General features: G+C 44.7%; 1 long non-coding RNA gene across 2 annotated transcripts; it reads right to left on the minus strand.

Annotated features, from left to right (window-relative positions):
- Positions 1-8,685: 8,685 nt before the first annotated feature.
- LOC102014756 lies at positions 8,686-12,004 on the minus strand. 2 transcript variants are annotated; one of them, XR_001236669.1, is made up of 4 exons: positions 11,852-12,004; positions 11,356-11,477; positions 9,900-10,038; positions 8,686-9,044 (listed from the first exon to the last, which is right to left on the minus strand). It is a non-coding gene; the product is annotated as an uncharacterized LOC102014756 (long non-coding RNA). The 2 variants fall into 2 exon arrangements; XR_263182.2 differs by having other exon boundaries at positions 8,686-10,038.
- Between the last annotated feature and the right edge of the window lie 657 nt (positions 12,005-12,661).

A 12,661-nucleotide genomic window follows, 5' to 3' on the forward strand; every position in this document is an offset into this window, starting at 1 on the left:
TCTAACCCAGGGTTGTAGGGCTTTAGAATGATATGAAAGGGCTCACAGAAATCTGAAGGTTCAAAGTAAAATTACCTCGTACAATAAAGACAGCTGTTGTTTCTTATAGTAAGACATGCAGAGACAGTTTATTTCCAGTATTGATTTAATTATGTAAGTCAGTGGATTTATGGCTACAGCTCAGCAACATCTCTTGGCTTCCTCACTGTGGTCATAAGAGGACGGTAGCAGTCCAGGCATCATATTTAGTTTCTTCAATGTTCAGAGGTAAAGGGTGAGAGTAGGAGACAGCTCTGCGTCTCTTTTCACGTCTCCATGTATGACAACTCCGTTTTTTCCCCAAAGAGCAGTTTCTCAGAACAGAAATTCCCAGGATCTCATCACATGTTCATTCTTAGCATCACGGGTAGAAGTGTTAGAGCAATGGGTCCAAGTTGTGAGGTGGCAAGAGCCTCACAAAAACCTGCAAGATGCCCGTACTCGGATTTCACAGAAAAGGACACTGAAGTTGGGAGGCATTGAATATTGGCTCAAGATCTGCTCCTCAAGTGACAGAGCCATGTCAAGGCCGTGCCCTTCCTAATACACTGTCATCTCCTGGGGACCAAAGCAGGGTGAAATGTAGTAATAGTCAGGGCAGTGTGACCCAGGGAACACTTGCCTTCCACCTGAAAGGTATCGTTTCACTTGTTTACTTTCTTCACTGGCACCATCAGCATCCCAGTAAGTCTTTCAGCCAACATTCCTCTCATCGGGAGATGGAGAGACAGCTCTCTAAGCGCTCATCAATCACCTGTGCAATACTCAGAGAAAATGTGAGGTGAAAAAATCAAAACCTTGAGGGTGGAGTCTGTGGGTTTGCATCCATCTGAGGAGTGACATTGTTCATTCTGAAGTGAGGAGTGGGGTTGAAAACCTTACCTTTCAAGTAGAATTTGAATTTTGTTTACTAGAAGGAAAACTTGAATTACCACATCGTAGAACTGAAAGGCATCTTTAGCTGGCCTTTGTCTCCTCTCTTCGTTCACACACATGAATTTGCCAGTGATGCTCCAATGATAATGAGACCAATAAGTGACAGAAAGGAGAGTCAAATGCAAATCCTCAGATTACTGTGTTAGCGATTATCAGAATTTTTGATTTCTAGAGCCTGTTGTGCATGAAGCACCAAGTAACTTGCTCTCACAAAGCAAACAGCGTATGATCTCATAAGACTCCAAATGCATTGCAGGGCTGTGGAAAAAGAGGGGTAACTCTGCAGATTGGGATTTTTCCTGAACATGCCCATGGGGAACAGTACTTTTCAAAGTTGTATTAAGGTAACAATCAATCTGATGTCTGAGTCAGAGATGAGCTATACATTCCAGGAACTGGAGAGCATCATGCAGATTCTGTCATCTTTTCAATAAACTGAAGAAGAGAGCTGGGATCAGATACAACTGCCATACACTGCCCAGAACACAGCAGAAAAACATGGGTTTGAAATAACTGGGGCAAAGAAAAAGTGTGTAGTCTCTGCTAGAATTGCATAAGGAGTATGGTAGAAGATGGACATCCACCAGGAAAGCAGCAGATGGTGGGACAGCAACCAACAAAGTCACCCTCAGCACTAGTGCCTCCCACCCACCCCTCCACCAGCAGAAAGTGTTCCTGGGGAAGGGACTGATGGTTCTTGGTGCAGTCTTAAAGACAAGCTTAGAACTGAGACCCTACACTATCTAGTGTTGCTATCCCAGGCAAGCCACTTCCCCTTCCCAAGCCTCAAGAAGAATGTTTTGTGAAGATCAACTGAACCAGCATTATACAGCACACAGCATAGTTCCAGGCACACCGTGGATGTTTCACTCATGATCGTGCCCCCATCCCTTTTGGCTTCCTCTGTTAGGTGTGATTTGGGGTCTCTGTGCCCTCTCTCCAAGTGCTGCTGGAGTCAGGACCTGTATCTTTTCATGTGGAATTGAAAATTTCATTCTCATATTGAAAGTCTGAGACCTCAAGGAGCAGAGGTCTTGCAGAGGACAGAGTCAGACTACAGAAGGCAGAGAGGGAGTTTGGAGGCTACATTCCACAGTACTCCTTGGCGTCAGTGTGATGTGCCTGAGATGCTGGTTTCCATGGCCACCTAATTATTTCCTCTAGGTCTGACCAGCACGGCAAACTGAAATGCTTGCCAAACTCCCAGCCAAACAAGGAGCAGATGTTCAATTTGAAAAAAAAAATCTTTCCTGAACAATAATGTTTGGTTTCCCATCAATCACATCAACCTATACAGAGAAAAGGGGTGATAGAGAGGCAGGTGCGGCATCAAGGAGGGTACAGGGGCAACAGGAAGGGGCCCAGCCATGGACTCTGCCTCCCCCTGGATGAACCTTTCTGGAGACGCTCCTTGCTGACATGATGTGCTGGTTAATTTCTGGAGTCACTATATATGTGTACTGGCCATGGGACAAGCTGTGTTACCCAACAGCAGAGTGGACAGCAAGAGCAGCTTGTGGAGCCAGGTGTGGGAGTCAGTACTACTTCTGGCCCTGACTAGCTTGGTGACATCGGCCAGGCTTCATTTCTCTGAGGTTTAGGTTCCTCATACAAAGTGAAGTTGCCAATACCTGCCTCAGAGAGTGGTGGAATTAAAGTAAAAAACATGGGGAGTCAGCACAGCACTCAAGAACCTAGTGATTCCATGAAAGAGCTCAGCTATAAATTTGTTTTAAAATTCAAGCGCCGTCTAACACACCCACTCTTCTACAATGTATTATATCAGTGACTAATTTGGGAAGTACAGAATCCCACCTAAACAAAAGTAGTCTTAAAATTACTTAGTATAATATTATTTTATTGTGAGGAAATTAAGATCTCAAGAGGTTGAGGCACAGTTAGTTAACAGCTAGTTAATAGTTAGGGGAGTATTATAATTTTAGAGTCCTCATATCTAAGCCAACTTTTTTGCAGCATCCAATAATCCATAAGAAAGAAAAGAAGGAAGAAAATTGAGATTCATTTAACATCTACTAGTCACAGAGATTTTTTTTATGAATCATTTCATTTAATCCTCATGGTCAACAAAATATAAAGCATTATTAGCCTTCCTTTTAAAAAATGAAGGTACTAGAACATAAGCTTTAAAGAGAGGAGAGAGTCTCTTATTCATTCCTTTGTCCTTAGCAGGCAGAAAAGTGTCTGGCACGTGGTAGATGCCCAATAGATATCTGTGAATGAGGAAGGTGAAACAACCTGACAAAATCAGATCACTAATGAATGGTAGAACCAGTATTTGAAATAAAATCTGCCTCCAAAGCCCATGCTTTTTAGAGCTGGCCCTTGTATTTGTGAAGAAACAGACAAATACAAATCTGTTTATTTCTAGGATACTCAGTCTTCATATTTTGGTAGTGGAAAGTATTTGGTGGTTGAAAACATCAGAAAGGAACTAGAAATAGTCATAAGAGTGAGGAGGAGCATTATAGAAATAAGAGGTGTCCCATGGAAGCTAAATACAGAGGCCTAGCAAAGCCTGACAGTGGCTGGAGCTAGGATGGCCATCCCATTTGGAAATCAGTTTCTCCGTAACATCTGCCTGCTCTTCCGTGTCCCTTCCTGCCCCACTCCCTTTCTCTCAGTATATGCAATTCTATGTAAGATATTCAACCTCCAGGAAAGAAACTGACTCTCAAATCTGATTAAATTTTCTTGCAGAACAAATGTGATTGACCATCTTCTGGTCTGAGTACAGAGCTGTCACCATTTTCTGGGGCCAGGAGAAGGTCAGAGACTGTGAACTTGACTTCTTGGGATTGTTCTGTATGCATCATGTGGATATGGAGTGAGAAAGTTCTGAGAATACAGGGGCTGAAAAAGGTATCAAATGCCTCTTCCTGAGACATTCAGTGCTGGTTTCAGATGTCACCAAGCCAAATGACATCCCTGCCCTTAGGCACTTTGATCTTTCTTTCACTTGACATTGGGCAGTATCTATTCTAGTTTAGAGAAAGCCAGCTAAGTCAGTGCCCTCGGAGGTCTAGAACTTGCTTCTTCAGTTATGTCAAGTCTCACAGATTGTTCCAATAAGTATCCCTTGGCCTAATCTTGTTTGAGATGGGTGTTTGCTACTCCCAATCAACAGAATTCTGATATGTATGTCAGTGTGTTCAGGGAGTGGAACGCCATAATGATCAGCTCCTGTGTTACAATAGGTGTACACAGGCTGGCTTAGGACAGACCAAGAAGTTGTGAAGACACAGTCCTATGGGGCTGGATATCAGCAGTCCTTGGTAGGGAGCAGAACTTCAAATGATTAAGAATTGATGAACTCAGCACATTGTCCACGAAGTAGTAACTTTAGGTGACCTGATAGAAAATATCAAAATAGTGCTGCACTTTGCCATTTCTTCAGGTGAGAAGTAGATTTTTGGCCAATCTGACAACGCACAGAGAATAGCCGAACTGGTTTACAGCAAGGTTAAAAGACCTGCAGTTAATAATTTTGAACCTGATGAATCAGGTAATGAACTGCCTCTTCAACCCTTAAAACAACAGGAATGAGCTGCCTGAGTGGCACGTCATCTATAGCAGAGTTCTCCTCAAATCCACTTTGGTGCTTGAGTCCTCCCAGACCCAGAATGATTGGCTAGGAACACAGATGTCCTGGAGCCTGCGCCTGGCTTCCCTCCACACTCTCTACAGTGGCACTCTCTAGAAAACACAAGTTTGGAAATCACTGAATTTGGATCTAGCTTTGTCAGCAAAATAGAGTTTTTAGTTTTCTCCTACTGGGAAAAGGATGACTTTGGATAAAATGAGATTTATGCAATAATAAAAGAAACATTAAATTTTCACTCTGTGTCAGGACTAAAGATTTGTCTCAGTTAGCTTTTGAGGTAGGTACTACTATTACCTGCATTTAACATAGGTAGTAAAGTGCCTCACTTAAAGTTGAACTAGGATTTGAATCTACACCTTGGGCTCGTAGCCATTATATTGCATTTCTTTTTAGGTGACTTACATGCTGGAGTTTGCATGCTTCTTTCTTCTACCTGCTACTATTACACCTTCTTGACAGCTTATTTTTACAGTTTTTTTTTTGAGGTACAATTGGCATACAACAAGTAGGAAATACTGATGAGTTTTGACATATATTTCTACCCGTGAAAATATCACTGTCTGAATGACAAGGAACATCCCCTCAAATTTTTCTTATGACTCTTTGTGATCCACTCCTTTTCCAGTTTTGCCTCCATTCACAGGAAGCTAATTTCTTTTCTATGACTATGAATCAACTTTCATTTCTGAGACTTTTATGTAGTGGGAATCATATGCTTTGTACTTGTTATTGTCTGCCTTCTTTTATACCATCATTTTGAGATATATCCATGATGAGTGGATCAATATTTTGTTTCCTTTTATTTATATTATTACATTGTATGAGTGTTTTTCTGTGTAGTGGTATATATATATATATATATATATCAGTATACAAGTATAGCTGCTATGTACACCTACATCCACATGTTTGTGAGGCATGCACGTTAATTTAAATAAATCTCTAGCAATGCACTAGCTGGGTTGTAGGGTAGGTGTATGTTTAGCTTTTTAGGAAACTGCCTCACAGTTTTCCAGAGTGGTTGATCGATTTTACATTTTCACAGGCAGGGATTGAGAGTTCCAGTTGCTTCATGTCTCACTGACACTTGCTGGCATCAATCTTTTTAGCGTCAGCCTTTCTAGTGTGATATGGAGACAATCCATTGTGATTTAACTGGTGTTTTCCTAGCAAACAGCAAAGTCAAGCATTTTATGTGCTTGTTTGCCATCTATATTTCTTCTCTGTTGAAATGTGTGCTTAAACATTTTTTCTTTTATTTCTACTGAGTTGTTTCATTATATAATAATAATAATTATTATTATTATTATTGGTCTTAGTTTTTCCCTCTGGAGTGGTTTCCTTTTCTTGAGGAGCACATTCCACACAATGAAACATAGAACAAGGAGGTAACATGATTTAGAGAAAAGGGCACAGATTTGGAAATAGGTAGGAACATTTGGACTTAAATTCTATCTCTGCTACATGAAAAATTATCTCACCTTGGGGAACTCAGTAAATAACTCTGAACCTCAGTCCATTTGTCTGGATCCAGTGAGTGTATTTCCTAGTGTACCTATGAGGCATAAATGAAGCACTCTTACTGTATGAATGGCACCAGATGATAGCAACCCTTAGTAAGTCAATGTCCTAACAAGAGGTTACTTATAAGAATTGTTAGACTTCTCTCAGTGTCAGAGTCATATAAAATAATGTCTGGAATTGCACCTTGGTTATGATTTACTTTTTTCCCTTCCTCTCTGTACATTAATATACAGCTTGCACATGAGGCTCATCCTCCATGAACACACTTGACGCACTCTACTGACACCACACCACAGTTCTGCATGCCTCCACCAAGAATTCAGGAATTCTCTGGTTCAGTGGCTTCTTTTCTTGGCCCTCTTGTTTGTACACTGTCCTCATCCTTGTCTAAGTTTCTCCTTGTTTATATCTTGCTCAGACAGACAAAACAGTGTAATATTTTTTTTATGGCAGTGGTAGAGAAATCCCAGTCTCCCTGTCCCTAGGGACTAAGGGTACAGATGGCCATCAGCAGCTAATAAGATTGTTTTCCTCCATTGTGCAAGGAGCATGGTGGAGCTCTCTGGGTCTCTATCCTGTCCTCTGAGAGTCTCATGGGGTTAAGCTGCCCTTGTGGTGCTCTTGGTGGGGGAAGTGCAGGGGCAGGATCAGGGCCAGAGCTATTGCTCTGGCTTCCTGACAAGAAAAGAGCAGCTTCCAGACAGAGTTCAACCTGAAAAAGGCTCCCCCGCTGCACAGGAATTACGCGCTCTAGGACACGCTTCCTGTGCAGCAACATCAAATATTCTCACTGTCTGCAGAAGCTCACATTTAATAGGTTAACTGTTTTGTGCCCAGTCTGCCTGAGCTACAAAACTCCACCACAGTGTGGTGCCCAGGACTGGTGCCCATCATGGCAGTTTTATTCCTGATCCAGATTCCATTCCCAAGCAGGTACGGAGGCTGTGTCTCTAAGTTTTCCTGTAGTGGGTGTCACTGAGGTTCTGTGAGTGTCACCATCCCCATCTTTTCAGGGCTACTGATCCTTCATGCCTCTAGTTCGTATGATGCTCTTTCCTCACCCCTATCCACCCAGCCACCCCACAGCTGGCTCTATAGAAGATACCAAGAGGCCATGAATTGTCACAGACTCCTTAAAAAGGTGCACTGCCCTCTCAGGGTTTTGGGACTTAATCCTTCCTGAAGAACTTTAGGAGATTCTCTTCTGTGGGAGTATGACAATATTTTATTGAAGCCTTCTACTCCTTTTCATGGAGAAATTCATAACAAGCGCATGTGGAAGGAGAAGTTGCATTAAACCCAGAGTCTTGCGGGATGCTGGAGAAAGACTGGCTTAGACTCAAATGCTAATAGCCCGCTGATGAGCATGGACAACATGATTACACAGAGAGGCAAGGCCAAGTTCTCCATTCTCTCCCAGGCTGGCAAGAGCACCCTTCCTGGAACATCTCCCTCCTACCTCCCACCCTCTCTGCACTTAACTTCTGGGAATCATCCCTCCTGCACTCAGCTTTGGGCAAGTGCAGACAAATGAATGGATTGAGAAATAACCCTTCAGAGAACCCTCAGTGCCTTCCCTCCCAAGGGAACAACGAGAAAACAAAACACGACATCAGTTATTTGATAGAGTCAAGTGTGCACACTAGGAAGAATACCAGACGAGACTTTCAGGCACATCCGGAGTGAGCAAGGAAGGGGCTTGTGGAGAATGATCGTGAACCACCCCCACCCTGCCTCTGCCAGGGGTTTGTCTGCCCTCTTCTTCCTCCTAACAATGGTCCTCTGGAATAAAGTTTCTAACGCCAAGGTTATCAGTGAGAAGATAGCACTGTGGAGTCTTAAGAGTCTGTCTTAGGTTTCAGAGTGATTAGCACCAGGCCTGGGACGTACAAGTCCACCAGAGTCCCATAGCCCATAGAGCCTGACTGCACCATTTCTAGCTTTTCCCATGGACCACGTTCCTCATTCTCCATGCCCCGCACAGCAGGCCCTGCTCTCTAGCCTTGCTGTGTGTAGACCTGAGGCTGAGCAGAATGCATGACCAAGCTTGCTTCCTCCATTCTGCAGTTTTTTCAGATGCATTCCTGAGAAAGCTACCCTGGCAGGTGCAGTCTTCTCCTTTGTCCCCTCTGCACTCCTGAGTAGTCTCCTGGAGGCTTCGGGTCTTGGTAGAGGGCAAAACCCAGATCCCGTGGAGGCCGGGGTCTCAGTTCCTGACTCTCATCTGACACTGCCATCCCAGTCCTTATTTGGTCCCTGGTTGTGTTTTCCCAGTGGTGGGTGTGTGTTTGTTTTCTGGTTGGTCTGAGAGTCGTTCTAAGCTCAAAGCTCATTTGGTAAACAGAGAGAATCAACTTTCCCCTGATGCAGGTTAATACCTCTACCCTCTTCTTTAAGGACTCATTTTCCAGAATCTTCTCTTGCTCATTTTTTGGACCCTAAGGATGCAAAGATGAATGAAGCTCGCCCTTAACCTATGAATAACTCACAGCAGGGTGAGGTAGGTCCTATCAGTCAGTGTTCAGCTTAAGAAATGAATGACATTACAGCTGTTTCAAGCAGAAAGGATTTTAATAGGAGGGTTAAATCACTCTAAGGGCTGGAGGAGTAGATTATAGGTTCCAGGGATGACTTCCAAAGAGGGATTACCTCTGCCCCATCAGGGAAGCAGCCAATCAGAAAGCCCAAAACTAGGTAATTACTGGGGTCTAGGTTCCAGAGCCCATAACATACCATATACTTGCAGTCTAAGAATCAGAAATCCAGTGATGCGAAGCTGTTATTGCTGCTGTTAAAATCTACTCTTGACAATCATAAAATGATTGGCTGGTTACCGGTTTATGATGCAGAGAAACTTCCTGTCTCATCACTGTACTTGCCAGTAGGAAATATCTCAACATCTCTCTCCTTTGCTCTTCATGTCCTATACATAGACAGATATTGGTGAGTTGAATATGCACCCAGAAACTTTTCTGCAGCAACTCTGGGAAATGGCCTTGTCTTACAGAAAACAGAAGTGGACTCTGGGAATAGTATTCAGTGGCTGCCACAGACTCAAGAGTGTATATGTGCACTCATAAAGTGCTAGAAGCAGCAGACAGTGCAAGATGTGGTGGGTCATAGGAAAGGAGAAATCCTTTCTGCTTGGACATGAGGGATAATGCAGAAGTGCTCCTGGGGGTCTTGAACAGTATTCAGTAGAAGTCTGCTGCCAGGGGAGTGGGAAGGCCTTCAGGGCACAGGAAGTTTTGTTTTAAGGCCAGGGAAAATTAATAGTATAGTGTGCCTGGAGTCAGTCTGTACATCCTTTGTGTGGAGCAGAAGAGAGAAAGGGATAGAAGGGCGATGAGGCTTGGGAAGGAGCAGTGTTGGAATAAAGCAGAGCTCATGGCATATGAGGCTTAAGGGCTCAGACTTTCTCCTGTGTGACAGGGCAGTCTTTGGAAAAGTCTAAGCAGGGGATGACAAGGTGGGACAGGTTTGGAACGTGCTGTGGTGTGGCATGATTTGAGTGTGTCCCTAAGAATTCACGTGCTGGAAGCCTGGCCCTCAGTGTGGCGGTGCTAAGTGGAGGAACCTGTGAAGAGGTAAGATCTGCTGAAGGCAATTAAGACATTGGGTTGACAGGGTTACTGTAATTCTTGTGGGACCCTGGTTAGTCACGTTGATATCAGAAGTGGGCCTGGCCCCTCAGTACCTCAAGGTTCCCATCTGACTCTGTCTATTTGTTGCTGTCATGCAGCCACCACCATGTGGTGTTGTGGCCCAAAATTCTCACCAGACCACTGCAGAGGTTGGTGTCACACTCCTGAATCTCCAAAACAGTGAACTGAACAACACTCTTCTCTTTATAAAGTGCCCAGCCTCAAATATTTTGTTACGGTGGACAGATACGGAGTAGACTCGGTGGGTATTATCTGGAGATGCCCAGGAGAGGAAAAATCAAAATAAGAAGCAGTGGGGGAGACAGCAGTGTGGCAGGTGAGGTACAGTTAAACCCTAAACTAGGACTGTGGACATTAAGACTGGAAACGTAAGGCTTGTGTTATATCAGGAAGTCGAATCAACAGAATTTCCCTGAGCTAAAGGACCTGGGAACGATGCTGCACACACACTGTGTGCCATGCCCAGTGTTACATGCTTTGCACATACGAGCTCATGCAGTCCTCACACAGCTCTGTAACTAGCTTTTATTATCAGTCCTCATCTACAGAGGAGGAAACAAAGCAGAGCTTGTGAATGTCAGAGACAGGAATTGAAATGTTATAGTCCAGTTTTTAGGAAACAGATGCTCAGTTGATTTGCTATCAAGTTCCTTGGTTTGCAGTGAAAAAATTTTCTTTTCTTTACCTTATAAACCTTTCTTCTACCTATGAATTCTGCTTTTAACTGGAGTAAGGAGGTTTTTAACCAGAAGTTCATGCATGAATTTCTGTAAGTCTGGTAAACCCTGAAATTGTAAGCAAGTTTGTATACTTTTTTAACAGTGATGCATTGTTTTTCCTGGAAGTGGTGGCAAAGCTCCTCAACAGATTGCCAAGTGGGTCTTTGATCTAAAAACACACTCAAGAAAGTTGCCTTAGAGCAGTGCTTCTCAAAGTGCGCTCCCTAAGCAAGAAGAACCAGCAGCTCCTAGAACTTGTCAGGAATGTGTATTCCCAGGCCTCGTCTCAGTAACTCAGGGGCTGGTGCCCAAAACCATTGCCTTAGAGCAAGACTGAGTCCAGTCCGTGTGGCCCTGTGTCCTGTGTCCTTGCCTGGCTAAGGGTTCACAGGAGAGGCCACAGAAAGGACGAGCAAGCGGACTGAGAAGGCTGAGAACTTCGGAAGGAAACTCTCAGTTCATGTGTTCTGCCCTGAGTTGATGTTTTGGGCAAGGCATTACCTGAGGTATCCCATGAAACACAAAACAGGCTTTTGAGGGAGACGAGGGGGGTGCTGGACACTGGACTTGCAGCTTCAAAGTTCTGATCTATAGAAGCATGCACTCAGGGCCCCTCTGAGCCCTACTTTCCTCCACAGATGGCTCCTGCTGGTGCTGATCTCAGAGATCTGAGGTCCACAGACCTCTAATGACATTTCAGTGAGGCTCTCTTGCCAGGTTCCTGAGGGGACTAGTACCTATCCACACCCTAACCAGTCTTAGCAAGGTGCTGTTTGTGCCTCTCCAGTTCACCCCGCAGAACCCAGCTTTCCCCACACCTTCGATGGATGCACACAGACCCTGAGCCAACCTGCAGGGGCTGGAGGTGAGAGTGGAGAAGCTTTCTGCGTTCCGTGGCTATCCCATCACCCACGCCTCCAAGAGCAGGGCCTGGCCTCCTCCTTTCTGCAGAGTCACCAAGCTGGAAAGCATCTAGGGTAGGGAGACAGCCTGTGTCTGCTGGTTGGCTTGGAAAGGTTCTGGGAATTCATTATGATCTAAACAGCTATTCCAGTTACTCCTGTGACTCAGCCCCCGCAGTCAGGATCTTCCTGGGTCCGCAGGGGGCGGGAGTGCTGACTCAGGGCTGAAGAGGGCACCTTGTCAGCCCCCCTGGGCTCCCAGCTCACCTCCAGACTCTGTGAGTTCCCAGAGGACACAGAAAAGCTTCTCTGGAGTTCAGTTTCATTTCCAAACAAACAGCCTCCTCCCACTGCAGCTTCTCACCCTACGCATCTGTCTGTCTCCCGTGTATTTGGGAGGAAAACAGTCACAAACACTCACTCGCACACCCAGGGCACACTTACCTAGCACCTAGGTGTCTCCAGCTGAGTACAATTGGTTCAGATCCAGAAAAATGAGACCCGAATCTGTGACACCGTTTGGCACCTGCTGAGTTAAAATGCACAAACAGACATTTAGGAAGCTGGGGGAAAGGCTCTGAAGCAGAGCAACAGAGCTCAGAGAGTGTGTAGCAGCAAATGAGAGCCTTGCTGGGTGCCTGGCAGCCCTGTAGCAAACTGGAAAGCAATCCAGGACAGCTGGCGAGAGAAGAAAATGCCCGGAACCCACATGGCACAAGAGAGGATTTTCTAGAAGAAGCAGAGAAGATCGACTGAGGCAAAAGGGTGGAGGAACTAAAGTTGCAAGTGTTACAGTTTTGCCCACCGGGGGCAGTTCTTGGAAAACTCACTTTTACACAGTATCCGTTAGGCGGGTTGGCTAGTGAACTGCTTGAACTTTCCTCCTGCCTTTGAGGAGGAAAAAGGGGAGGAGAAAAAAGAAAGAAAGAATGGAAATTAAGAAAGAAGGATGGAAATTAAAGTACAGAAATGAACATGGGCATCCACCATCTTTCAAGCATCGAATGTCAGTTAACTACTAGGGGTTGGGGGCTTAGCTCAGTGGCACAGCACCTGCCTGGCAAGTGCAAGGTCGTGAATTCGATTCCTGGTACAGGAAATAAAACCAAAAAAAAAAAAAAGGATGGTGGAGCCTCAGTTAACTACTAAAAGCACATAACCTTGGTAGGTGCAGTGGGTGTGGAGGGTCAGCAGGGCTGAATGGCCTGCCTGATGGTGGCTACACTGAGATTAGAGCCTGTGTTCTTGTCCTTA

The sequence above is a fragment of the Chinchilla lanigera genome, unplaced genomic scaffold (assembly GCF_000276665.1).
Source record: "Chinchilla lanigera isolate Chin_1 unplaced genomic scaffold, ChiLan1.0 scaffold00063, whole genome shotgun sequence".
NCBI lineage: Eukaryota > Metazoa > Chordata > Mammalia > Rodentia > Chinchillidae > Chinchilla > Chinchilla lanigera.